The following is a 27,666-nucleotide window of genomic DNA, read 5'->3' as shown; positions in this document are numbered from 1 at the left end:
GGATTTTGTAATTATAAGTTTTTTCCATTCGTTCTTCAAGATTTTCTCCAGTGTTACTTATTATAATAGCCGATTTTCCATTAACAAAAAGTTCTAGTAGCCTGAGACTAAAGAATAATCAGTTTTTTATGCCACCCAGGCTTTTTATTTCCTGTCAATGGCCCACCCAGTTTTCAGTTGCCCAGTGCCAAAACTTGATCATAATCTCCAATTTAGCACTCTCCATTCTCTAAACCCTTTAAAAAGGTCATTAAATCCTACTGATTGTATTCCTTTAATAAGACTCTCTTATATGCCCTTTGGTCGCCATTTCAACTGGATAACTAATATAGGATCTACATGAAATCTCTCTCCTCTAGAATCCAATTCACACTCAGTTCTGTCTGATTAACCTCCCTTCAGACCAGTGCTTATTAAACTTGATCACGCATACAAATCACTTGAATATCTTATTAAAAATGTAGATTCTGGGACTTCCCTGGTGGTCTAGTGGTTGGGACTCTGTGCTCCCAATGCAGGGGGCCCGGGTTTGATCCCTGTTCAGAGAACTAGATCCCGCATACCGCAACTAAGGATCCCGCATGCTGCAACTAAGACCCCGTGCAGCCAAAATAAATATTTTTTTTAAAAAATGTAGATTCTGATTCTGTAGGTCTGAGGTAAGGTATTAAAATTTGCTTTTCTAACAAGCTCTCAAGTTATGCCAACGCTTTATACTCCATTCTTCAAGTCACTCTTCAGAATGAGAACCTTTAAATCTGCTATTGCCTCCTGCTCAAATTGAAGCTCTTTCTTGTATTTGGAACCCTCCCTCTACTTGTTAGTAGAGCTGACCCTTGATCAACATGGGTTTGAACTGGGGATCCACTTATACATGGATTTTTTTCCAATAAATACTACAGTACACAATCTGCAGTTGGTTGAATCCTCGGATTTGGAACTGGGGATATGAAGGGCCAACTGTAAAGTTAGGCACCACAAACCCCCAAGTTGTTCAATGGTCAACTACTGAATAACCCCACTGCCTCACAAAATGTCCCGCTCACTCTCTCCCACAGGTCATACTCATTTTTGTTCAGCAGTCCCCTTATATAATGTTCCCCAGTTTCACTTCAACTTCCTTTCCCACTCCATCTACCACTCACTGAAATAGAGTTGGCCCTTGAACAACATGGGTTTGAACTGCACAGGTCCACTTACATGCAAAGTTTTTCAACAGTAAATGCTACAGTACTACATGATCTGCTGTTGGTTGAACCCGCAAATGCAAAACCTCAGATAAAGAGAAATCTCAGAAATGGAAGAACTGCATATATTGAGGGCCAACTGTAAATTACACACGGATTTTCTTTTTTTAAATTTTCTTTATATGTGGATTTTCGACTGCATGGAGGTCGGTTCCTAACCATCACATTGTTCAAGGGTCAATCGTATTATTTTTTTCACAAGATCACACAAATTAATCCTGCTCACATTCTTTAATTACTCCTTTTCTGAATTCCTATAGTACTTCTCCATTAAGCAGCTGGTGTCTGCTGTCTTATACTATTAGAAACATTGCATAAGTGTTCATCTTGTGCCCCATGAAGTGCCTTGAGAACACAAATTTTCCTCCCATTTAATGCAGAGCAATATACCTAGCACATAATTTCTATTCAGTCTAAGTTTATCTACAGAATCATACTTTGTGGTTGCCTTTTCAAAGAAAAATAAAAACACACACCATATTTCACCTTGGAGTAGTAACATTTCAAGGTCAATTTGCCACTAGTGTAAGCACAAATTACATTGCCAACATAAAAACTAGTGACTATTTAGAACAAAGAATATTAAATTTTGTTTAAAACTACAGAAAACATCAAATGAGACATGGTACATAAAAATAAAGAATTTATGAGAAATAAAAAATTATACAGGGAGAAAATAAGAATAAATGTTAATGATGCTATACAAACCAATAATAAGGAACATGAACCAAACAGAATGGATGGGTCAGGGAGTAAGAAGAGAGTTGCATAGGGAGAGGTAGGTGGTATTCCAGTAAGACTATGTAGAGTCAAAAATAAGTAGGGGGGCTTCCCTGGTGGCGCAGTGGTTGAGAGTCCGCCTGCCGATGCAGGGGACGCGGGTTCGTGCCGCGGTCCGGGAGGATCCCACATGCCGCGGAGCGGCCGGAGTCTGTGCTCCGCAACGGGAGAGGCCGCAGCAGTGAGAGGCCCGCGTACCGCAAAAAAAAAAAAAAAAAAAAAAAAATAAGTAGGAGGGGACTTTCCTGGTGGTGCAGTGGTTAAGAATACACCTGCCAATGCAGGGGACATACGTTCAATCCCTGGTCCGGGAAGATCCCACATGCTGCAGAGCAACTAAGCCTGTGCGCCACAACTACTGAGCCTGAGCTCTAGATCCCACGAGCCACAACTACTGAAGCCCGCGCTCCACAACTACTGAAGCCCATGCACCTAGAGCCCATGCTCCGCAACAAGAGAAGCCACTGCAATGAGAAGCCTATGCACCACAACAAAGAGTAGCCCGTACTCACCACAACAAAGACCCAACACAGCCAATAAATAAATAAATAAATAAATTTATTTAAAAAAAAAAAAAGTAGGAGAACATATATTCTTTTCAAGGACCCATAGAACATTCATCTAGATAAATAATATCCTGGGCCATAAAACCTCAACAAATTTCAAAGAATTGATATCATACAGATTGTGTTCTCTGACCATAATGGAATCCAACTGAAATTCAACAACTCTCCATACACTTGGAAATTTAACAAAGATACTACTGAATAATCCATGAGCCAAAGAGGAAGACTCAAAGAAAATTTAAAAAATACATAGAGCTAAGTGAAAATGAAAATACAACATATCAAAATGTGTGAAACACAGCTAAAGCAGTGCCCAGAGGAAAATTTATAGCGCTAAATGCTTACACTAGGGAAAAAAGGCCATAAGTCGATAATCTTAGTTCCTATTGCAATAAACTACAAAAAGAAGAGGAAAATAAACTCAAAGCAAGCAGAAGGAAGAAAATAAAGAGCAGAGATCAATAAGATTGAAAACAGAAGATAAACTGATAAACCTCTAGCAACACTAACAAAAAGAGGAAAGACTGGAAGCATATCAGAAGGAAACAGGGGATCACTACAGATCTCTCAGCCACTAAAAGGTCAATAAGGAAATACTGAGAACAACTTCATACTCATAAATTCAACAACTTAGAAAAATTCTTATAAAACCATACATCATGTGGGGAATACAATAAACAACCATGTAAATATCTTTGTATGGTGACATATCATAACTAGACATCATGGTGATTATTTTGACATTTATAGAAATATATAATCATTACGTTGTATAAAAGGAACTAAAGTAGTATTGTAAGTCAGTTAAACTTCAAAAACAAACAAACTCATGAAAAAAAGAGATGAGATTTGTGGTTACTAGAGGCAGGGGGTTGAGGGGAGGGTAAATTGGATGAAGGTGGTCAAAAGGTACAAATTTCCAGTTTTAAGGTAAATAAATACTAGGGTTGTAAGGTACAACATGATGAATAAAATACCGCTGTATGTTATACATGAAAGTTGTTAAGAGAGTAAATCCTAAGAGTTCTCATCACAGGGAAAAAATTTTTTCAATTTCTTTAATTTTGTATCTACATGAGACGATGGATGTTCACTAAATTTATTGTGATAATCATTTCTGATGTAAGTGAAATTATGCTGTACACCTTAACCTTACACAGCGCTATATGTCAATTATATCTCAATAAAACGGAAAGAAAAAAGATAAAAACAAACAATTTTTTAAAAAACCACACATCACCAAAACTCAATACAGATGAAACAGATAATCTGAATAATCCTTTAAGCATTAAAAAAAAAAAAAATTGAATCCATAGCTCAGAAGCTCAGGAAAAAGAAATCCCCTGGTCCAGATGGCTTCACTGGAGAATCTTACCAAAAATTTAAAGAATTATTTCTATTTTTATACCATCTTCCAGAAAAGAGGAGGAACACTTCCCAACTCATTTTATGAGGCCAATATTACTCTGGCATCAAAACCAGACACAGTACCAAAAAACATAAACACTTCAGACCACTATTCCTCATGAACTTAGATGCAAAAATCCTAAACACTATGTTAGCAAATAAAATCCAGAAACGTATAAAAAGACTACTGGGATTTATTCTAGGTGCAAGGCTGGTTCAACATTTGAAAATCAATCGCTGTAATCCACGAGATAAAAGGGCTAAAGAAGAAAAATTATATGATCATATCAATTGAGAGAAAAGCATTTAACCAAATTCAAAACAAAAATTCTCAGTAAACTAGGAATAGAGAACTTCCTCAACTTGCTAAAGAATATATATTAAAAAACCCATAGCCAACATCACAACTTAATAGTGTCCATGCTTCCCCCATAGCTAACATCACAACTTAACAGTGAAAATTATGTATTTCCCCCATAAGCTCAAGTTCAAGGCAAGAATGGCTGTTCTCACCAATCTCTTTCAACATAGTTAATGGAATTTCCAGCTAGCAAATAAGGTTAAGAAAAGGAAATGAAAGGCAAACAGATTGGAACAGAAGAAAAAAATATGCCCCTGTTTGCAGATGACATGACTTTCCACCTAGAAAATACCAAAGAATCTATCAAAAAAATGCCCTAGAACTAATAAGTGAGTTCTGCACAGTCAGAGGATACAAGATTAATACATAAAAATCAACCACATTTCTATATAATAATAATAAACATGTGAAAACCTAAATTACAAATACAATGCCATTTAAAATCACTCCAAAGAAAATGAAATACTTAGCTATAAATCTAACAAAATGTTCAAGGTCTGTATACTGAAAATTACAAAATGCTGATAAACAAAAATCAAAGAAGACCTAAAGAACTGGAGACTTAGCATGTTCACTGACTAGAAGACACAACATAGTAAAGAACAATACTCCATAATTGATACAGATGTAATTCTTAGCAAAGTCACAGAAAGATTTTTTTATAGGTATAAATAAGCTTACTCTAAAATCTGTATGGAGAGGAGATCCTACAAGACCTAAAGCAATTTTGAAAAATAAGAATTAAGTGGGAGGAATCGCTTTTCCCGATATTGAGGCTTACTATATAGCTACAGTAATCAAAACAGTGTGGTACTCGGGGTAGGGGGGCGGTGGTGGGATGAATTGGGAGATCGGGATTGACATACAACCCTAATATGTATAAAATAAATAACTAATAAGAACCTGCTGTATAAAAAAATAAATTAAAACAAAACAAAACAGTGTGGTACTGATGGAGAGATAGACATACGGATGGATGGTACAGAACAGAAAACCCAGAAATAGGCCCACACAAATATGCCCAACTAATTGTTGACAACAGTATGCAAACAATTCAATAGAGGAAAGACAGCCTTTCCAACAGAAGGTGCTAGGACAAATGGACTAAAAAGAAAGAAAAAAATCCTCAACCTAAACCTCATATCTTATACATAAAGTAGCTCAAAATGGATCATACACTTAAACATAAAATGTAAAACTCTAAAACTTTTAGGAAAAAACTTAAGAGAAAATCTTCAAGACTTAGGACTAGGTAAAGAGTTCTTAGACTTGACACAAAAAGCACAATACATAAAACAAAGAACTAACATACTGGCCCCCATCAAAATTTAAAACTTTTGCTCTGTGAACAGCCCTATGAAGAAGATGAAAAGACAAGCTACAGACTGAGAAAAAATATTTGCAAACCACATACTTGACAAAGTACTTGTATCTAGAATATATAAAGAACTCTCACAACTCAAGGCCAAAAAAGCCCTCAAATTAGAAAATGGGCAAACGACGTCAACAGACATTTCACCAAAGAGGATTACAAATGACCAATAAGCACATGAAAAGATGTTCTACATCTTTAACCGTAAGGAAATGCAAATTAAAACTACAATGAGATATCATTACACATCTATCTGAATGACTACAAAAAAAAACAGGGCTAACACACACCCACTTTGATTAGAACGCAGAGAAACTGAATCACTAATACAATGCTTGTGGAAATGCAAAATCATACAGCAACTCTAGAAAATAGTCCTACAGTTTCTTTTAAAACTAAATATGCACTTACCTGATGATCCAGTAAGTGTGCTCTTGGGCATTTATCCCAGAGAAATGGAAACGTCTATTAATGCAAAAATCTGTACACAAACGTTCATAACAACTCAATTAGTAAAAGCCAAAAACACTGAAAACCCGAATAAACTGTGATATATCCACACCATGAAATACTACTCAGCAATAAAAAAGTACAAACATTTGATGTAAACAACACAGATGGATTCACAAATTATTCTTATAGATCAACCCAAATCTAAGTCTGCACAGCCAACAGAAATCAGGCCTATCCTCAAAACTTAGGAGGAACCAAACAGGTTAATAGGGTATTCTAAGATCCAGAAAGCTGACAGGTAGCAAAATCTTTGTTTCAGTCTATCAAAGAGTCTATCAAAATTATCCTTCCACTGAGCATCTAAGAATGTGAACTTGAGTGAGCTCACTTTTCTTCTTCTTTCCCACAATCCCTATTATCTCTATTTCTCTATCTTTTCTCCCTAGATATCTTTTATCTTTTCTCCCCTAATTGTCATTTTCAAACCTACTTTTTATCAATTCCAGTCATTAAAAAAAGGACCTAAAGACTGTCATACAGAGTGAATAAGTCAGAAAGAGAAAAACAAATATCATATATTAACGCATATATGTGGAATCTAGAAAAATGGTACAGATGAACCAGACTGCAAGGCAGAAATAGAGACACAGATGTAGAGAACAAACATATGGACATCAAGGGGGAAAAGGGGGGGCGGGGTTTGTGGTAGCGGGATGAATTGGGAGATTGGGATTGACATATATGCACTAATATGTATAAAATACATAACTAATAAGAACCTGCTGGGGCTTCCCTGGTGGTGCAGTGTAGTTAGGAATCTGCAAATGCAGCAGACACGGGTTCTATCCCTGGTGCAGGAAGATCCCACATGCCGCAGAGCAACTAAGCCTGTGCGCCACAACTACTGAGCCTGCGCTCTAGAGCCTGCGAGCCACAACTACTGAGCTCACGTGCCACAACTACTGAAGCCAGCGCTCCTGGAGCCCGTGCTCCGCAACAAGAGAAGCCACCACAATGAGAAGCCTGCACACCGCTACGAAGAGTAGCCCGCGCTCACCACAACTTGAGAAAGCCCACACACGGCAACAAAGACCCAATGCAGTCAAAAATAAAATAAATACATTTATAAAAAAAAGAACCTGCTGTATAAAAAATAAAATTAGGGGCTTCCCTGGTGGCGCGGTGGTTGAGAGTCCGCCTGCCGATGCAGGGGACACGGGTTCGTGCCCCGGTCCGGGAGGATCCCACATGCCGCAGAGCGGCTGGGCCCATGAGCCATGGCCGCTGAGCCTGCGCGTCCGGTACCTGTGCTCGGCAACGGGAGAGGCCACAGCGGTGAGAGGCCCGTGTACCGCAAAAAAAAAAATAGATACATACATAAATAAATAAATAATAATAAATTAAATTAAATTAAATTATTTAAAAAATTCAAGGCTTTTGGCCCAAACTTTTTTCTTATACACTTTCTTCTGAATGTGCTTTTACATAATTTTCAATACCTAGGTGCTGTGGACTCTCTGAGTAGGTGAAACTAATAAAATAGCTCTCCAGTAAATAAATTATTTTCAAATGCCTAACAAACCCATTTTTATTAATACCTTTATGGTAACAACATATCATGGATTACTTTGAAATATATTTTGGAGCTCAGAAATCAAAATCCCCCTTTAAATAATCCACAGCTACCCAAATCAGTTTATCACTTAAAAACTACCCAGATCTGAGCTATACACCACTTGGTTTTAAACACAGTTTGAGGCTTAACCCTAAAAAAAGGATTCACTGAACCCAGTATGAATCTTGTTTTCAACAGATCAAAAAAGGTAAGAGTAATAAAATCATAAGCTTAAATCCTTAAAGGACTATAACACGGAGGGAAAAACAATAGTGATGATGCTAAGGTCTAAGTTTATGAAAGTGTATAAACCTGTAACATGGGCTTCCCTGGTGGGGCTGTGGTTGAGAGTCCGCCTGCTGGCGCAGGGGACACGGTTCGTGCCCCGGTCCGGGAAGATCCCACATGCTGCGGAGCGGCTGGGCCCGTGAGCCATGGCCACTGAGCCTGCGCATCCGGAGCCTGTGCTCCGCGACGGGAGGGGCCCCAGCAGTGAGAGGCCCGCGTACTGCCAAAAAAAAAAAAAAACCTGTAACAACAGACTAAGTCAGTGCAGGTATTTTTTGCTTGTTTATTTGTTTGCTCAATCATACAAATTTACTTGTATGTTCAATCAGTCTTTCCTCACATGTGAAATTTTCAATCCATTTTCTTTTTTACCAGATACAAACTGCCTTTACTTTAAATTTTACATTAGTAACAGAATGATTTGTAAAATACACTATTAGTAGTCCTAATATTATTTTAAGAAGTAAATAAAAGATCAACTTTTAAATTCCTCCAAAAATTTTCCAGGCAATATACAGAAAGAATCACTTATGCCTATGTAGTACCATGAGAAGGGTATGACAAAAGTCAAAAGGTTGAAAAAAAAAAGACAACTCAGAGCTTAAGAAAGTGAATACTAAGAAGGATAGCAACATAAAAGTATTAAACTTCAGGAAAAAATCCTTTATAATACATAATACCAAAATCATTTTTAGTGAATACATAACAGATTATTAACTGAGTTAAAATAACTCAAAGTGTTAGGACAAAAAGAAAGGTAAGTATAAGACAGCATTGTCAACGAGAAATATAATGTAAACCATACACAGAATTTTAAATTTTCTACCAGCCACATTAAGAAAAAAGAACCAGTAATTAATTTTATTTAACCCAATATATACAAAATATTATGAACTCAACATGTAATCATTATTTTACACTGAGTACACATCTTAATTCAGACTAGCTACATCTCAAGTGCTCAATAGCCAACATGTAGCTTGTGAATACCATACTGAACAACACAAGTCTATGAAACAGCTTGAGAAAACAGGCATGTATCTACCCTCAGACCAATCTCTTGGTACCAATCTATGGTACTATGCACCATAATAAGAAAAGATCTGATATCAGTAGTAATGTATACACAATATCACAACTTGTAATATCATTGCTGATCCCAGTATAAGAGAACACTCTGAAAGGAAATCAAAAAACTAATTAAAGAACATTTGCCTTCAGAGAACAGAAGACATAAAGGAAATGAACTGTGAAGTTCTTTTTTCAACTAATCTCCAAGCTTCTTTATATGTTGCATTACAGTGTAACTCCTCTAGAAATCATTAGCATTATGACAAGTGCATTCAGAGTACCCAAAAAACATATCTTTCATTTTCCCCACAATTTTACACATGATGTCTTCTTCACCTATTTGTACCAATTTCCCTTTTACTGTCATGTTCAGCATCATTCTGTTGGAAACTTTATGAATAAAAGTAAAACCAACTCACATCAGAGACTTAAGAATGGGTTATCAAGATATCTGAAAAGAGTTTAGAGTATAAAATACTAATTCAAATAGAGCCAAAAGTCTTAAGAAATACAATATATCCATCTGGAAGTAGGGAAAAACAGAAAGGGCAGGAGTAGAGGGTGGACACTTAATTTGGCAGGGGTTGGGGAGAAAGCAAGTATTGCTAAAGGAGGTTAGAGGTAGCAGTGAAATAACAACAGATCTCTATTTTTTTTTTTTTTGGCCACGCTACGTGGCATGTGGGATCTTAGTTCCCCAACCAGGGATCAAACCCGTGCCCCCTGCAATGGGAGCATGGAGAATTAACCACTGGACCACCAGGGAAGTCCCCACAGATCTCTATTTTAAAAGGGTGGTCCAGTCTTCTACTCAAAGCAACTTTCTGCAATAGCAACCAACTCATAGCTTCTCTTTCCAATTTCCTCTGGGAGATAGGTGTCGAGTCTTTCTGTGTATAGGGTGGAGGAGAGGAGGGTTAGTGAGGAGAAAAGAAGCAGGCCATGATCCAGTAATGACAACTTCCCCATCCAATTTTATGCCATAAAAATTGGCATAATCAAAGACTACATTAAATGTGCCTTCAAGATTTAGTAAGATAAGATAGACTAGAATAATCTCTTATCAATTCATGAAATTTCTTAAACTCAGAGCAAATCTTGCCATCTCATTTATGTTTTCAAAGGATCATTCTGACAGCTGTTAGTTAACAGACTATAAAGAAAAGGGTAAAAGCAGGGAAGTTGGTTAAAAGGTTGTTGCAATTACCCAGCAAGAGATGATGATAGCTATGGAGATGGGAAAAACTGGTTGAATTCCGGGTATGTTTTAAAGGTAGAGCCAACAACTTCCTGATGAAATGAATGTGGGATGTGAGAACAAGAGAAGCAAGAATGATTTTACCAAGGTTTCTATCCTGAGCAACTTGAAGCTGCCAACAACTAAGATGAGGAAGGCTTTGTGGGTGATGCAGGTATGAGAGGGCAGACTTGGTGGGGGGAAGAGCAAAAATTCCATTTTGCACATGTTGAGTTTGAGATGTTTAATAATTATTCAAATGGAAATAGTGAGTAGGCAACTGGGCATACAAATCTGGAGTTCAGGAGAGTGGTCTGGACTAGAGAAATAAATTTGAGTCTCATCAATATTTAGAATTCAAAGCCATGAAACTAGCAGAGATCACCAAGGGAGTGAGAGCAGATAAAGATAATCAAGGAGTAAGCCCTGCCTGGGATCTACAAGAAAGACTAAGAAGGAGCAGCCAATGAGTTTTGAAGAAAACCAAAAGAATGTGGTATCCTAAAAGGCATGTGAAACAAGTGTATCAAAGAGGAAGAAGAAAGTAACTTTGTCAAATGTAGACTGATTGCATAAGACAAAGAACTGACTACTAGATTTAATAATGTCATTGTTGGGAGACCTGAACAAAAAAATGTTAGTATAGTGATAGGGGCAAAAGCCTGATTGGAATAGGCTTAAGAAAGAACATAAGAAAACAATTAGAACAAGTGCACTTAGACAATGCTTTAAGAGGTTCTATAGCAATGGAAATAAAAAAGAGCAAGGAATAGTGATCAAGAGAAGATATTTTTATGATGAGAAAAACAGTATGCCTGTACACTGATGGGAATGACCCAGAAGAGAAGGAAGAACTGAGGATGTACAGAGAGGGAGGAGAATTGCTAGAGTACTGTCTAAAGTAAATGAAAGGGGATGGGATCTAATGCATTAGTCAGAGGAACTGGGATTAGACAGAACCAAAGACAATTCATCCATAGTAATAGAAGGCAGGCAATGTCATATCAGTAGGTACATAGGTGGTGGAGTCTATAAATATTCTTCTGACTGCTTCTATTTTCTCAATGAAGTAGAAAGCAGGTCCAACAACTGGGAGTGAGTATGAGGACAGTTGGAAGTTTGAGGAGAAAGGCAAAGGTATAAACTAGGTCATCTAGGAGAGGGGAAACCAAATGGACTAAGGAAATAGACTACGATTTCCAGACAATATTAAGGGCTTTTCAGTAACTTTCAGTCTTTAGTCCCTGTCAGCTGCACAGGTGCAGACATGAAGAACTCAGAGAATCTGATTTAACTAGGGTTAAGGTTTCGCCAAGTAAGTATGAAGAAGCAAGAAAGGAGCAAGAGAGGTGAGGCCAATGAAAGCGAATGAATATAATGATTGATACCTAGGTAATGAATGTAATACACTAGGTAAGAAGGGAAGAAAGGAAATCAAGGGTGGCAAAGGACAGTGCAAAGGGAATAGAAATTGGACTGGAGGTCCTAATGATAGTAAGCTTGTTGAGTTGGGAAGTACGTGGAAGGAGCTGAAAAGACGGATGGTGGTCAGAGAGGGGCTGCATGAACTGCAAGTCATGGTGGGGTGGGGGTTCATGTTATTGGTAATAACAAGGTGTAAGATATGACCATGGGGACTTCCCTGGAGGGCCAGTGGTTAGGACTCTGTGCTACCATTGCAGGGGTCATGTGTTCGATCCCTGGTTGGGCAACTGGGATCCCACATGCCATGAGGTATGGCCAAAAAAAGAAAGATATGACCATGGAGTGGTGACTGAGATAGGATGGAGAGCAAGATCATTAAAGAATTTTAGAACGTAAGAGGCCACAGTAATAGAAGCAACACAGATAGTATATGTTGAAATTACCAAGAATTTTAAAAGGGATAGTGTTGGGCTTCCCTAGTGGCGCAGTGGTTGAGAGTCCGCCTGTCGATGCAGGGGACATGGGTTCGTGCCCCGGTCCAGGAGGATCCCGCATGCCGTGGAGCGGCTGGGCCCGTAAGCCATGGCCGCTGAGCCTGCGCGTCCGGAGCCTGTGCTCCGCAACGGGAGAGGCCACAGCAGTAGGATACCCGCTTACCATTAAAAAAAAAAAAAAAAAAGGGATAGTGTTATTACCAAGAATGACAGTAAGTTAAGAGCTAGAGGTGAAGAAGAGATGAGTAACTCAGAATGCAAGAAATGCCAGCAAACATAAGGATTTTTGAACAATATAACCAGGCTCACTTTTTGACTCCTATTCCATGGAAGAGGTCAGAATGGGAAATGCAGTCTTAAATCTCAGTGCATGGACTCCTCACTGACCCCTGATGATAGTATATAAGAAAAAAATGAAAAACATTATAGCCAACATGTACAAGGCAGTGTCTTCAGAAAAGTATAAAGTAGAGGAAGTGTTCAGGAAAAAAAAACAAGGATACAAGAAATTTTGCTGATGATGGAGAGGAGTGAAAAGATAAGAAATATTCAGAAAATTGTGAGGATTCAAGTGTGAGACATGAACTGTCACCTGGAAGGATGGTAGTAACTGACATAAAAAGGGATAAAATATATAATGAGATTAGTCCTGATGGACTTTAGGCAAGCAGTAGTGTCTAGGCTGTGACTGCTAGAGGGAGGTATCAGAAGTTCCCTGTCAATGGAACACAAAAATCTGGGAAAGCACTGCCCTTTGTCGCAGTGCACAGGGCTTTTCCTTCACCCCTAACGACAGCTTACAAGGAAACTGTAATGTACTTGTAAGGCTGTAGAGTTTTTAAAAATTAATAATATAAAGAAGTTAGAACAGTTCCTAGATTCTAATAAGCACACAAATATAAGCTTTTATTAATCAAATATAAAATATAATTATTATAGGGGAAAAAAAGAGATACATCTTACATTTTTTTTCCTCAGCTAAATGAGTATCCCAAGTGATTTCCAGGAAAACCAGTACCAAAATGGACTCAGAAAACCCATTTGAGAAGACAAAGTCTCTGAGATCAACTTCTATGTAGTGTCCCTCAATCTCAGAAAATTGGCTCTCCTCCAAAAATGTACCCCCACCACCACTTAAACTGATTGCCCCATCCACCCCACTTCAATGGTAAAATAAGTTACTCATTCAATGAGCATATACTGAGCACCTACTACGTACCAAGTGCTATTCCAAGAACCTGGGCTACATCAAAGAACAAACATTCCCATCCTAGTAGATGGAGATCAACAACTAACAGCATATATAATGAGTTAAGTGGATTATATGATATGTTTGGAGATAAGTATTATAGAAAAAAAAAGCTTTAAAATGCAAATATTAATATTAGGGGAGAGGGGCCTGGATGCTAACTGTAAATAAATAGGGCAAGCCTTAGTGAAAAGGACATCATGTGAACAAAGTTCTGAGGGAGTTGAGACAGCTATGTTGTAATTAGATAAGTGTTCTCCAGGCAGAGGGACAGTCAGAGCAAAGATTCTAAGGCTTTTCCATTTAGTTCTTACCACTACTTGGCAATAATTTTATTATTTTTTTTTCTATTTCTTCTCTTCTATCGTCCAATCCTACTCTCTACGTTACTTCAGCAGTGGATGATAATAACAGCTAACATTTATCAAATATTTACTATATACCAAGCATTGTTGTAAGAGTTTTAAAAAGATTAAGTAATCTAACAGATCTATGAAATAACATAGATCTATGAACATAACAGATCTATGAAATAGATCTCCATCATTCACAAGGAAGAAAACTGAGGCACAAAAGATTAAGCAACTTTCTTCAAGATTACAGAGTTATCAAGTAGCAGAGCCCTGAAGCAGCATGTGTAATAAGTCTTCTGTACTGTGAAACTTAAGAACATTCAGCACAAAGACTGCCTCAAGTTTTCTCATTTCTAATAAATAGAATCTCTCATATTACACATTCAATAACCGTGAAAGCTGCTATTATAATTTGTCTTCTTGCCACTTTTATAGTCATTACCTACTGCTGAATAGTCTTTAGCTACAGTCTCTACTTAACATCCTTCTTAATTTCCCGCCAATCTGATTTACATTCTCAGTCTACTGAAATCGCTCTCATGTAATTAGTGATTGTCACACACAAGCCAAAGGGCTTTCTCTATTCTCATTTTGCTTGAATGTTGCATTGAAATATGTAAATTCCTTTTTTCTTCTTTAAGTTGAAGTGGTATCATCCTAGATCTTCCTATCCCCGTGACTTCTCTCTCTTAGAAAATCTCTTCCTTTGTTTTCTGAGACAAATTTTTCCATCTTCCTTTTACCTCTCTAATTGTTCCTTTAATAATACCTTTTTCAGGGATTTCCCTGGTGGTTCAGTGGTTAAGAATCCACCTTCCAATGCAGGGGACATGGGTTCGAACCCTGGTAAGGAAACTAAGATCCCACATGCCGTGGAGCAACTAAGCCTGAACACTCTGGAGCCTATGCGCCACAACTAGAGAGAAGCCTGCGTGCCACAATGAAGATCCCGCGTGCTGCAACAAAGACCCGACGCAGCCAAATAAATAAATAAATAAATATTTTAAAAGAACAAACTTTTTCACTTCTACCCCTTTAAAGGTAGGTATCCAAAAGCTTACTTTCCTTTGTGCTTGTCTCTGTTAACTCAGTCCCCCTTAAGGTTTATTCATCCAATAAGTATTTATTGAGCACCTACTATCTACCAGGCACTATTTGGGTCACTTTGGATATATCAGTGAACAGAATAGACAAAAAAAAAGAAATCCTCTTATCCACGTAAAATCAAATAATTCTATGCTACCAAGGACACTCAAAACCATCTTCCCCTAAATACTATTTTAAACACATCACTCCCCTGACTTAAAACAAACAAACCTGCAGTGATTGCAATGATTCCCCTCTTATCAACCACATCTAAATTTCTCTGCCTTAGTTCAAAATACTCCATAATTATTTTCTATCATACTTGTCCAGGTTCATTTTCCATTACTCTTTGATTCAAAAGAATTCCAGGTAGGTCAGTCCTTTGATTACCCCCTAAAACACATTACCTGTGTTTCTAGCTGGTCAAGTAACTACTAAAAACATATGTCTACTACCCAGACATTAAAAAGTACACTGAATAAAAAGATAAGTCTTCAAAAATAGATTTTTAAAAAATTCTTTCAAACATATAAAAACAGCAAACACGTATCCAGGGCTTACTATATGCCAAACGCTATTCCATGCACTTTATATACATTAACTCATTTATTCCACACAACAATCTTAATAGCTGCATTCTACAAATGAGGAAGCTGAGGTCCAGACAGCATAAGGTAACTTGCCCTAGGTCTGACAAGAAGTGGTAGGAGTAAGATTCAGGCTCAGGCAGTCTGGTTCCATACTAAACTGCATGCTCCCAGCAGAAGCCATAAATAAAAGTAGGGGGAATTGAAAGGGCTGGCAAGCAAATCTATAGACCAATGAAAACTATGTTCAACTATAAAAAAAATCATTTAAGTTAGCCCGTTACTCCAAGAGCAATATTTCCTTTAATATAATGTCAAGTTTTAAAAATTACAGAATTTAGTAGTATATAATAAAAAGCACAACCTGTAAACACAAACACATCATATATTATTCAGAGTTCTCCAAAGCTGCTGAAAACTTGCTAGGCGTGACAAAAAAATAGAGGGCAACACATGACTAACAAATGTTGTTTTGTTAGCACAGCTATATTAAAGTATTTTACTGTCATACTTGTTTTCATTAGGATCAAACAGATTTGAATACAGTGCAGGGATGGTAACTACCTTAAAAAATACTACTAGCTTTACTTTTTAGAAGCAAAGTTCACATCTAGGACTAGGTCCAGGACAACAGAAAAGATTTTAGTAGAAGCAAGAAATTCCAAGAAAGTACCACGAAGCATCTAACATCAGTACTCTTCAACCTATCACCAACTCTATTGCTAAAGGACATTTTAAAAGATTTCTAAGTATTAATTTAGTAAATTCATGAAACTACTTTATAACTGATTACATAAAATTAAAAATGAAAGGAAGAGGTTCTTCTATAAAACAATCTTAGAATAACCTTACGCCAATACATGAGCAAAATGAGGAGTATCACACATATCATTTTCTTCTCTTTCCCATTTCCCCCTTCCTTCTGGCAGATTAAAGACACAAAAATGGTCAGGTTTTGAGCTAGAGAGGTTAAAATGCACAAGCCTGGACAAGGATGCTAGTCTGACTTAGAAAAGGCTAAAGTCTGTAGCCTTCCCAACTAGAAGCCTAACTTAGAAAAGAAAACCTAAAGTATGTAGCCAAAGGCAGCAAAGGAGCCAGTGCCATCAATGCCTTAGGCAAAAATGCACCGTGGTCATTATTAGAATTTGAAGTGTTTCACTGTATTTTCTGCCTCTCCTCCCTTTTCCTCCCTGTTTGAAATACACCTGCCCTCCCAGCTACCCAAGACACCCCAAAGCCACTCACACAAAAGGGCTCCCTCCCAAGAATTTCATGAATAAAACTATGCAAAATACTAATAATTTGAGATTAATTCAAGTTGTTAAAATCTGGGAGAGATTTTTGGAGCATGGAACCATTTTCTCCTCTCCCCTCCACCACCCACTGTGACACTTTTAAGCGGCTCCACACTCAAGGCATTAAATTAAAAGTTCTTGGGGAAAAGAATGGATTGGCAGCTACCACTGAAAATATTCTCAAATACTAAGGTTCTCCTATACTGCATATTTGATATTTACTTCCTTCCCACATACACTGGGTGGTAATGAGAAAGAAGCATAATCCTCCTCAAGATTCTCCTGCACAAAGGCGATAGCAATTCAATCTTAAATCCACAATTAAAATATTAAAGGCTCTGTTAAAACATACCCAAGCAGAAGGCAAAAGCTTTCTATTCCAGTGACCATATTAGATAGTACGCATAACCCGCTAAATAAAGAAGGAAAAAAATGTGAAAAATAGTTCTGTCACATCACCAGGATTAAGGAGGTTTAGGATGGAGGGAACATCCATGAAAAACACATATTTCCCAACAATGCACTATATTGCATCATTATCTTTATCCTTATTAATATTTCCCAAGTACCCGAAAGGTCCATGGCATTATTGTAGGTTATACCTTTTATAATAATAGGAAAGAAAATGATTGGTAAATTAAGGTAAATTAAATTTTGAAGCTGTAAGCACCTAAGCTTGAGATGTTTTCAGACTCAACTATAAGAATTCTTGAGATCCACATGCTAAATATTGTAGAAAGGGAATACATGTGATACTGAGGGAAGCAGGAAGAGAACAATGGCAATACAGTATTATTCATCTACTATTTACAAAGCCAGAAACAAGAAATCTACTTTTCCCCTGCTGCTTTAAGATAACAAATGAAATTATCCTTCACAAAACAAAGCAAGCATGCTATCCAGAAATACACAATAGATGAAGAAAGTTGGTTTAATGAAGAGTGAACAAACCAAAACAAAGAAAAGAATAACTTCAAGGGTCTGAGAACTTAAAAAACATTTTCAAATAAAATAAATATGGCTTTTGTGTAACCAGATCTGTTTTTAATAATACCTTTGCAAAACAAAGTATATCAAAATAAATCAAAGAATAAACTTTCACTTAATAATGTCCCTACATTCTTCTTTGGCCTGCTGACCTATCCTTATCCATCCTTAAAGGAGGTTGGGGCTGACAATATTAGTGCCCTATTCATCAGAATTTTATGCCATTCCTTCTGCATTAATCAGGTCATTATTAAACTTTAAAGCTATCCAGTAATATATACTGGTTACAAGCTGTTCAAATATACATTTCCTAATACTTCTTCTGAACTCTTACACACATAAGAAGCAGATGAGGCATCAATTTCCCTTTTACAAATGAAATATGTTCCATCTCATTATCATGTAACAAAGATTTTCTTTATTTTCCAAACTCCCAGTGAATACATATCTAAAATTATTTGAAAACACTAGTAGCTATTTTCTGCTGAATTTTCTTGAGATTGTTATTTGAGTAATCATGCATCACTTCCTTTTCAAAAGCTGGGCTTGGATAACAAATTGCAGTTTACTATCAAAGACAAATAGACATTTCTTCAGTCCTCTATTCTCCAAAACCTTGTTGTCATTTCTGGATATAAGGACTGAAGAGAAGATGGAATCAATTAGGTGCCAAATCGTGTAGAATATCCACACCAACATCTCTACTCATGGCCTACTCATTAATTTTTCACATTCAACTGTCAACCCCAAAATATGCTGCACACTACTGAAGAAGGAATCTTTTTCTAAACAGTACTTTCATCATGTCATCTCCTGCCCCCAACCAACTACTGGCTCCTTACCGTAGCTGATCAGATTCAACCTGACACTGAATACACCTCATAATCTAGCCCTACTCTAGCATACTAATTTCTCTGACACCATTCTCAGAAATTAACACCTTATTCTACTGAGATCAGACTCCTTACACCTCTCTCACATCATGCTGGTTCCCACCAAGTGTTTGCTCCTGCTTCCAAGCCCCACATGGAACGTATGGAATGTTCTCCTTCTGAAGATGATCTGCCTATGCAGACAGTACATATTCTTTATTCAAGTCCCACTTTCTCAAGGAAGCCCTACTCCTAGATAACCCTATACTAACATAATGGACTCAGACCCATGTATCAAAGCGTTAGTTGTATAATGCTTTGGATAGTGCTAGTTATATTATTATGAAAGTATACCCAACAAGATAATAAACTCTTAGAAGAGGCTGGGCCATTTCCCAAGAAGTAGGTCTATAATAAGTACTTAAAGACTATTTGAAAAATTGATTGAATAATCCTGATTTTTTTAAAAATCAAGGATATTATATGTCAAAAAGAGTTCTAGTACAAATGAAATAATTGTGATGACGAGAATTTGCTTCAAAATAATCCAGGTCAAAGAGTACACTAAGTGGGGGCATAGGTAAACTAAGTGGGGGCATAGGTAAACTAAGTGGGGGCACAGGTAAACCCAGACTGACTATGAGTTGATGATCTTTGAAGTGACACACACATAGAGATCTGTGTCTACTTTTGTTTAAAATTTTTCATGTTAATAAGTCAATTTTTTTAACACTAATAATGTCTTTACTTCACTTTAAATGACAAAACCAAGGCATATCATAACACTTTTCTTTACCCAACAAATACCTAAGTCCCCATTTAAAGTATGAAAAAGAATTCTGGAAAGATCTAATTTGACAGGAAACTTGTAAGAGCTAATTCTCAACTAAGAATTAATTTTAAAATTAAAGGAAAAAATCTAATCGAAATGGAGGGGATCTCCATCAAAAGAAAAATTAATCTTACTACCAAAAGCAACTGCTGAAATTAGAACACTCCCTAACACCATACACAAAAATAAACTCAAAATGGATTAAAGACCTAAATGTAAGGCCAGACACTATCAAACTCTTAGAGGAAAACATAGGCAGAACACTCTATGACATATATCACAGCAAGATCCTTTTTGACCCACCTCCTAGAGTAATGGAAATAAAAACAAAAATAAACAAGTGGGACCTAATGAAACTTCAAAGCTTTTTGCACAGCAAAGGAAACCATAAACAAGACCAAAAGACAACCCTCAGAATGGGAGAAAATATTTGCAAATGAAGCAACTGACAAAGGATTAATCTCCAAAATTTACAAGCAGCTCATGCAGCTCAATAACAAAAAAACAAACAACCCAATCCAAAACTGGGCATAAGACCTAAACAGACATTTCTCCAAAGAAGATATACAGATTGCCAACACATGAAAGAATGCTCAACATCATTAATCATTGGAGAAATGCAAATCAAAACTACAATGAGATATCACCTCACACCAGTCTGAATGGCCATCATCAAAAAATCTAGAAACAATAAATGCTGGAGAGGGTGTGGAGAAAAGGGAACCCTCTTGCACTGCTGGTGGGAATGTAAATTGACACAGTCACTATGGAGAACAGTATGGAGGTTCCTTAAAAAACTAAAAATAGAACTACCATATGACCCAGCAATCCCACTACTGGGCATATACCCTGAGAAAACCATAATTCAAAAAGAGTCATGTACCAAAATGTTCATTGCAGCTCTATTTACAATAGCCAGGACACGGAAGCAACCTAAGTGTCCATCAACAGATGAATGGATAAAGAAGATGTGGCACATATATACAATGGAATATTACTCAGCCATAGAAAGAAACAAAATTGAGTTATTTGTAGTGAGGTGGATGGACCTAGAGTCTGTCATACAGAGTGAAGAAAGTCAGAAAGAGAAAAACAAATACCGTATGCTAACACATATATATGGAAGAAAAAAAAAAGGTCATGAAGTACCTAGGGGTAAGACAGGAATAAAGACAGACCTACTAGAGCATGAACTTGAGGATATGGGGAGGGGGAAGGGTAAGCTGTGACAAAGTGAGAGAATGGCATGGACATATATACACTACCAAACGTAAAATAGATAGCTAGTGGGAAGCAGCCGCATAGCACAGGGAGATCACCTAGGTGGTTTGTGACCACCTAGAGGGGTGGGATAGGGAGGGTGGGAGGGAGGGAGACGCAAGAGGGAAGAGATACGGGAACATATGTACATGTATAACTGATTCACTTTGTTATAAAGCAGAAACTAACACACCATTGTAAAGCAATTATGCTCCAATAAAGATGCTAAAAAAAAAAAAAGCAATACTGCTTATATTTCAAGTTTTCATTCAATTACAGCATTCACAAAAGGGTCCACCCAAACAATAGCTGAAAATCACAAAACACTGTTTAAAAAAAAAAAAAAAGCATAATATGAAAGGCAGAAAATAAAAAGAAAAAAAGTTGCTAAAATCAATGTTCAATAACCCGAATCAGCCAATGTTATTTCAAGAAATTCACTATCTGAAGACACCAATTGCCCTTAACAGGGATTGAATTAGTAGGTTCTTAAATAATCAGGAAAATTAGCACTTCCTCTTTATTCTGAGACCTGAAAAATATGCTTAAGAAATTGCAGATATTTGGCTTGATGACAACATATAGCTCCACCCCTTTGATATTTCAGTCTATAACTACTCTTCAAAATTCAACCATTATTTCCCTACATCATCGTTCACTAATTCCTTCCAAAAGCAGTGATACAAACATCTATCTTTAAATGCTTCTTTAATTAAATGCTCTAATTACACTGCTTCTTTGCCTTGACTTTTATTCCCCCAAAACTGGTTTTAGGCATATATACAAACCAATCTGATTATTCTGATTTCCCCTTCTCCATATTTTCTCTAAATACTCAAGAGGGGAGGTTTTAGATACCATAACTAAATAACATATTTGATTGCGAACAGATATCCGATGTATACAAATAGCAAGCTTTATCCCAATAGCAATACATCATCTGCCCATCACCCAATGCAATTAAAGTTTAAAACAGGACAACTCTCTTGTATAAACAGAGTTTAGAAAGAATGAAACCATCCTCACAAATAAACTCCTTAGGAGAAAAATAAACTCATACTCAAATTGCTTTGTACTTGCCCTATCTTTAAAGTTTCATTTTCCTAGCAAGTGAAAGTAATCATCTTCTTTTTAGTAGCATGTAATTTCTCTCTTCTAGTAAAAGAAAAACTGTTACGGTAAGGCTAATCTAAGGGGCCAAAATAGTGTTGAAATTTTCTCTTCTATAAACTACTTTCTGATTAACAAATAAAAGAATCATGCTACAAAAAAGAAATGTGACAAAACCCATTGGGTTAATATTACTACACGTGAAAAAGTTGACATTTACTACACAATCTTTTCTAATAAAGAAGGCCACATAAATATCAGATTAAAAACAATTCTGAAAAAAGTTTTTTCAGAAAACCACTAAATATAGGATTAACAGTCCCACTATCTTTTCATTGCATCACTAAATAAGTGAGTAAATTATGCCATCTTTATAATTTGTATACTCTCAACTTTTGAGAAAAAAATATTACTCTCTTTAAAATATCAGTGGTATTGCCACATTTTATATAAGCATGGGCATTTGCAGATTTTTCCTAATATCTCTGAGGTAACACAAAATATTTTAAATCTCAAAATGTGTTAACAAGTTTTATCCAATACATGCTATTCCAGTGGGATGAAAACCATTTACAAGTTCCACTTAGATTAAGAAATCCTTTGAGAAAAGTATGTAGTACATTCTAGTTATACTATTTCTAGAGCACTAAAAATCTCTCTAACCTATTTCCCTACTGTTTTTCTTTAGAACTAACAGATGAATGTAACTTCCTTCACAAAAAGTCAAGACAGTACTATACTTAATGACAGAAAGCTAACTGAATTTTCAGCAGAGGTTTAAGTTTTCATAAACTAAAACTTTCTATTTCATTTGAATGGTCTATAAAAATAATAACACTGGGCTTCCCTAGTGGCACAGTGGTTAAGAATCCGCCTGCCAATGCAGGGTACACGGGTTCGAGCCCTGGTCCGGCAAGATCCCATATGCTGTGGAACAACTAAGCCTGTGCACCACAGCTACTGAGCCTGCGCTCTAGAGCCTGCGAGCCACAACTACTGAAGCCCATGTGCCTGGAGCTCGTGCTTCACGACAAGAGAAGCCACGGCAATGAGAGGCCCGCGCTCCGCAATGAAGAGTAGCCCCCGCTTGCCTCAACTAGAGAAAGCCTGCATGCAGCAACGGAGACCCAATGCAGCCTAAATAAATAAATAAACAAACAAATAAATAACTTTTAAAAAAATTTTAAAAAATAATAATAACATTGAGTTGAAATAGATTCAATCAAGTGCTATCTACAGGCACCAAAAAAAAAAAGAAACTTTTTTCTAATGAAGAGTGTAGCTTAACCTTAAAGCACGAGTAGCGAAGGAGAGAAAGGGAAGATTTCTAAAATCATACTGCTTAAACTGAGAAGATATTTTTTCATTATATTGATACATATAACATCATTTTAAAAATAAAACTCCCCTAATGCAAGGAGTTCATCCTTAAGCAATGCCCTCTTTCTTTTACAAAGTAATAAACTGCAAGTTATCGCTAGTGCTCCAATCAGACTGAAGTTGAAGGGCATTACAAAACAATTTTTCTGTATTTTGCCATTTGATTATAACTGTCTCATCCTAATAAAATTAAAGATTTGTCTATGGAACTTTGTGAAAACAAATTTCATAACAAGTCAACCTCAAGTAACTCATGTTCAAAAACCCTTCTGTAGAAATAATCTATTCAGTTGAAGAATTCAACTACTGAAACTGGCAGAAAGTATTCCAAACTATCCCAAAAAAAGAACCCCACGAAATTATGAAGCTACAATACTCAAAATGTTACATTTAAGAAGTTAAATCACACGGGCTTCCCTGGTGGCGCACTGATTAAGAATCTGCCTGCCAATGCAGGGGATATGTTTCGAGTCCTGGTCCGGGAAGATCCCACATGCCGCGGAGCAACAAAGCCCGTGAGCCGCAACTACTGAGCCTGCGCTCTAGGCCCGCGAGCCACAACTACTGAAGCCCGTGCGCCTAGACCCCGTGCTCGGCAACAAGAGAAGCCATTGCGATGAGAAGTCCGCGCACCGCAACTAAGAGTAGCCGCCACTCACGGCAACTAGAGAAAGCCCGCGTGCGGCAACGAAGACCCAACACAGCCAAGGATAAATAAATAAATTTATAAAAATAAAAAAAAGTTAAACCATACAAAAATACTTTGAACTCTCAGCTCTGTATTTCCTATCAAAATATCAAAGAACTTTAGATATCTTCTTCAGATGTGTTAAAGATTCCAAAGTAAATTCATTTTGACTTCACAGTGCTGATAACTAAGAATTTGATGATGGCAGGAAAAAAACTATAGAGTGGAGAAAATTACTTGAGAATGCTTTTATTGAAGCAAAATATCTTTACAAAAGAAAAGATGTATTAAAATAATTTACCCTCTTCTGCCAGACAAACAGTCCTCTCCTAGAACACACTGCTTACAATTCAGCCAAGTATGACTGCCAAGGGTTTCTAAACCCGTGTGTTAGGCTTGTTCAAAGTGGAAAGCTTCTCCACCAGTGTATTACAAAGAAAAATGAAATATATTTTTTGCTTAGAGTTGAAGATCAATTGTATTAAATATATTCCTACTGATAAACTAAAAGTAAGTAATACTTTTTTTTTAAAAAAACCTCAGGTCATAACTTAGGACAAGGTTTGCTATATAAATTGCTTCCAATTCTCAGAAAAGTCGGGATTTATTTAGTTTCCCCAAATTGTGGCTTAAGTGGCTGAAAGGAAAAATGAAGTTTTATAAACAGCTTTCCTAACCTCGGTTTACATTTGATGAAACAGACCATTTATCACAATCAAGCGAATATAATGTCAAATGTAAGATTCCATCAAGTATTACAGATAAAATCTGTAAAAAAATCACAATTATGCAGCAACATCCAAAAGTGATTTAATGGACAACTATATGTATTTATATTTACACTTGAGGTATTATTACTTTTGCAAATAAGAGGTATACTGCTGCATGAGATTGCTACTATGACTTAATATTTTTACATACATCTTAAGAACACAATGTCTTATTTACGTTTAAATTTGAGATGCATGTATCTGATCTATGTAATCCTGTTTGTTTTTCTGGTAATTCTTTACTTCACAGTAGTCTGATTATAGCAAAAGCTCCTTCTTCACAAAACAGACATCATAAGCCACCACCGGCTTCTAGTTTTCTGCTTTTTAATGTAAATAATAATGACACTGAGTGTTACCAAATGCATTTATGTGCACAGCTTTGTCATTTCTTTCCCAGCCCCCTTCTTTTCTATGGAAAAAATGAGATTTAGTTTTGAAAAAAAAATCGATTTTTCCTTTGCTTATAGACCTAATGGTTTTCAAGAGAAGACAATTTATTCAGATACCTACCATTCTAGATATGTTAAAAGAAAGAACTTCCCAAATCCAAAAATATCAAGTCAGATATTAGCTGGAGAGGAAATTTCCACTCAAACTATAAATAAAATGTCATCAATTAAGCTGAACATCAATAAAACTGAGTCAATAATCAATTCTCAATTTGGAAGGAATCTGTAACCCACATATAACCTGCTTATAAGCAGAACACCACTTATATTTGCTTGTGGAGCTCACAGATGGATTTGGTTGTGTGCCAGATTTACCTTATTTTTAAATGCCCAGGCTAATATTTGTTGGTATAATCAGAGCCCACATTAAGTATCCTGGGGAGACTCAATTCAGAAGAAGGCTTGGTAGCATGGAGAAACCGGTCCAAAATGGAAAAAAAAAAAAAAAAAAAAAACCACGTCCCAACAGAGCGAATAATCCACAAATAGATCATTGAAAGCAAAACGAAGACGCTCCTCTCCGGAGTAGCCTGAATAAACGAGCTTCACTCAAAATGTTTAACAGTATCCTACCTCACTTCATTCACTTCCCAACTTCCTTGACTTTTCAGGGGCCAACACGGGGCATCCCTTTTTTTCTGGAAGTGTATGCTGAAAGAATCTGTATAGGAAAGAGGGAAGGAACGGACAATACCCAAGAACGCTGTGAAACAGGTGGGTCAGAACGAGCAGCAGCATAATCTAGATACTTAAGGGGCAGCTTTAAAATGACAGATGTGGTTAAAGGAAAGACTGCAAATCGGAAGAAGCTCTAGGGTAGCAGATAGGCTGGGGACTAATGGCAAGCACCGGGGGGAGCAAAGGCTAACTCCACAGTGGTAGCAGCGGAGCAAAAAACAAGCGGCAGGACCGAGTGGGCAACGAGCAGTGGGATTAATGAGCACCACGGGTCAGAGTGGAAGTGATGGCTTCGGTCTTGGGAGACGGGAGCCACTGGAGAAGAACGTCAGAGAGGGGCAAGGGGGTTGGGAAAACAGGGAGTCCTGAGACCTAAGATTCCTGCCCCTACAAAAACGTAGGGGAGAGCACTGAAGACGAGCAGCCGCCTCGGCTGCCCAATTGAAGAGATTTTTGAAGCAGTCGAGGCTCGCCGCCGCGCAGCCTTCTGCCCCGCTCCCTTTTCCCGGCGGTAACTGCTGTGGCGTAGAGGGGAGAGGGAGGAAGAGGAGGAGGAGGAGGAAGACCGAGAAGGAGGCTGAAGATGAGGCGGGGGGTGGGGAGAAAGGGGGGTGCGGCCTGCACAGTCCCAGCGAAGCCTCCGCTCTCTCGTAGCCGGTAAGCCCCGGGTTTCCCCTAAGCCCAGCCCCGCACAGACTCACCCGCCTGCCTTGCCTCGCTTTTCCCTTATCCGATTCCACGCGTTGCCGCGTCCTCACAAGAGACCACTGAACGAGTGTCGGGGAAAAAACTCTTCAGAAACGGGCCTGATTGCTTCAGCGAGTCCGACCTTTACGGCTGAGAGAGAGACTCTCAGCTTTCGGTGGGTTCCACAGCCAGACGGGCCACCATCTTACATTAGGGTAAGACTCCTCCGGCCTCCGGTGCGCAGGCGCACGCCGATCCGACAGGGAGGGGCGGGGGAGGGGCGGGAGGAGCGGCGGGGGTACTGCTCCCGCAGCATCCTGGGAGTTGTAGTCCTCGGAGGGTAACAGCCCAGAGGCAAGCCGGGAGTTGATGTTCTCACTCCGAGGGCGGATGGGATCGCCCACCTCACGTGCCTGTTACACTATTGCCTTTCTTCGTGTTTTGCTTCCTTCTTGACCCGCGTGTGCTGCTCCGCTGTCATTTGGTCGGCGGCCTTCGTTAGTGGTTCCGTTTCCTCGGTGTTTGCTCAAATATGGGAGACCAAAACTCGGGGCGGGCGTAACCAATTTTGGGGGAACCGAGACCGTTCTCTGCTCTGCCCACCATGGGTATTAAAGAGGGCGGGGTACAGTCAGGTTGGAGGTAGGAGGAGCGCGGGATTTGATCTAGAGTGGGAATTGGATACTGAATTGGCGTTTGTTTGCGAAAAGTGTTAACTCGTTGCCACTGTTTGCGCGTTTTGGAGTCACCACCCTTGATCCAGTCCTCACCATTAATCTCCAGTGAAGAGATATCCTAAATTGTCCTTTACAGAAGTACAAGAGAAGGGAATACCCACGCGTTTACAAAAATGTGTTTCTAATGATATAAATTTGAGAACAGTATGCGGACTTTGCAAATTGTTAGTTCGATTTCCAGCCTGCACAGCTCTGCGCGCGGAGTTCACAAACCCTACACACATCAATACATCCCAACGAATATAAGAACGCGTTCGCAATTTCTACGAGCGCCGAGGAATCCTCAATTTCAAAAATCAGTCACACACATACACAAAAAAATCA

The 27,666-nt window shown here is 37.9% G+C and overlaps 1 protein-coding gene across 6 annotated transcripts in view; it reads right to left on the bottom strand.

The window, feature by feature from the left end:
- Nucleotides 1–26,806, bottom strand: part of CNOT4 (CCR4-NOT transcription complex subunit 4) — a 141,960-nt gene extending 115,154 nt beyond the window's left edge. For all 6 annotated transcript variants that reach the window (XM_060156599.1, XM_060156601.1, XM_060156600.1 and 3 more), the window contains exon 1: nt 26,620–26,806. The gene's annotated coding sequence lies outside the window, so the exon portion shown is untranslated. The remainder of the gene's footprint in view (nt 1–26,619) is intronic.
- Nucleotides 26,807–27,666: the final 860 nt, after the last annotated feature.

The sequence above is a fragment of the Lagenorhynchus albirostris genome, chromosome 8, assembly GCF_949774975.1.
Source record: "Lagenorhynchus albirostris chromosome 8, mLagAlb1.1, whole genome shotgun sequence".
In the NCBI taxonomy this organism is placed as follows: Eukaryota; Metazoa; Chordata; class Mammalia; order Artiodactyla; family Delphinidae; genus Lagenorhynchus; species Lagenorhynchus albirostris.
The sequence above is the reverse complement of the archived record's forward strand: the minus strand, read 5'-3'. Positions and strand labels throughout refer to the sequence as shown.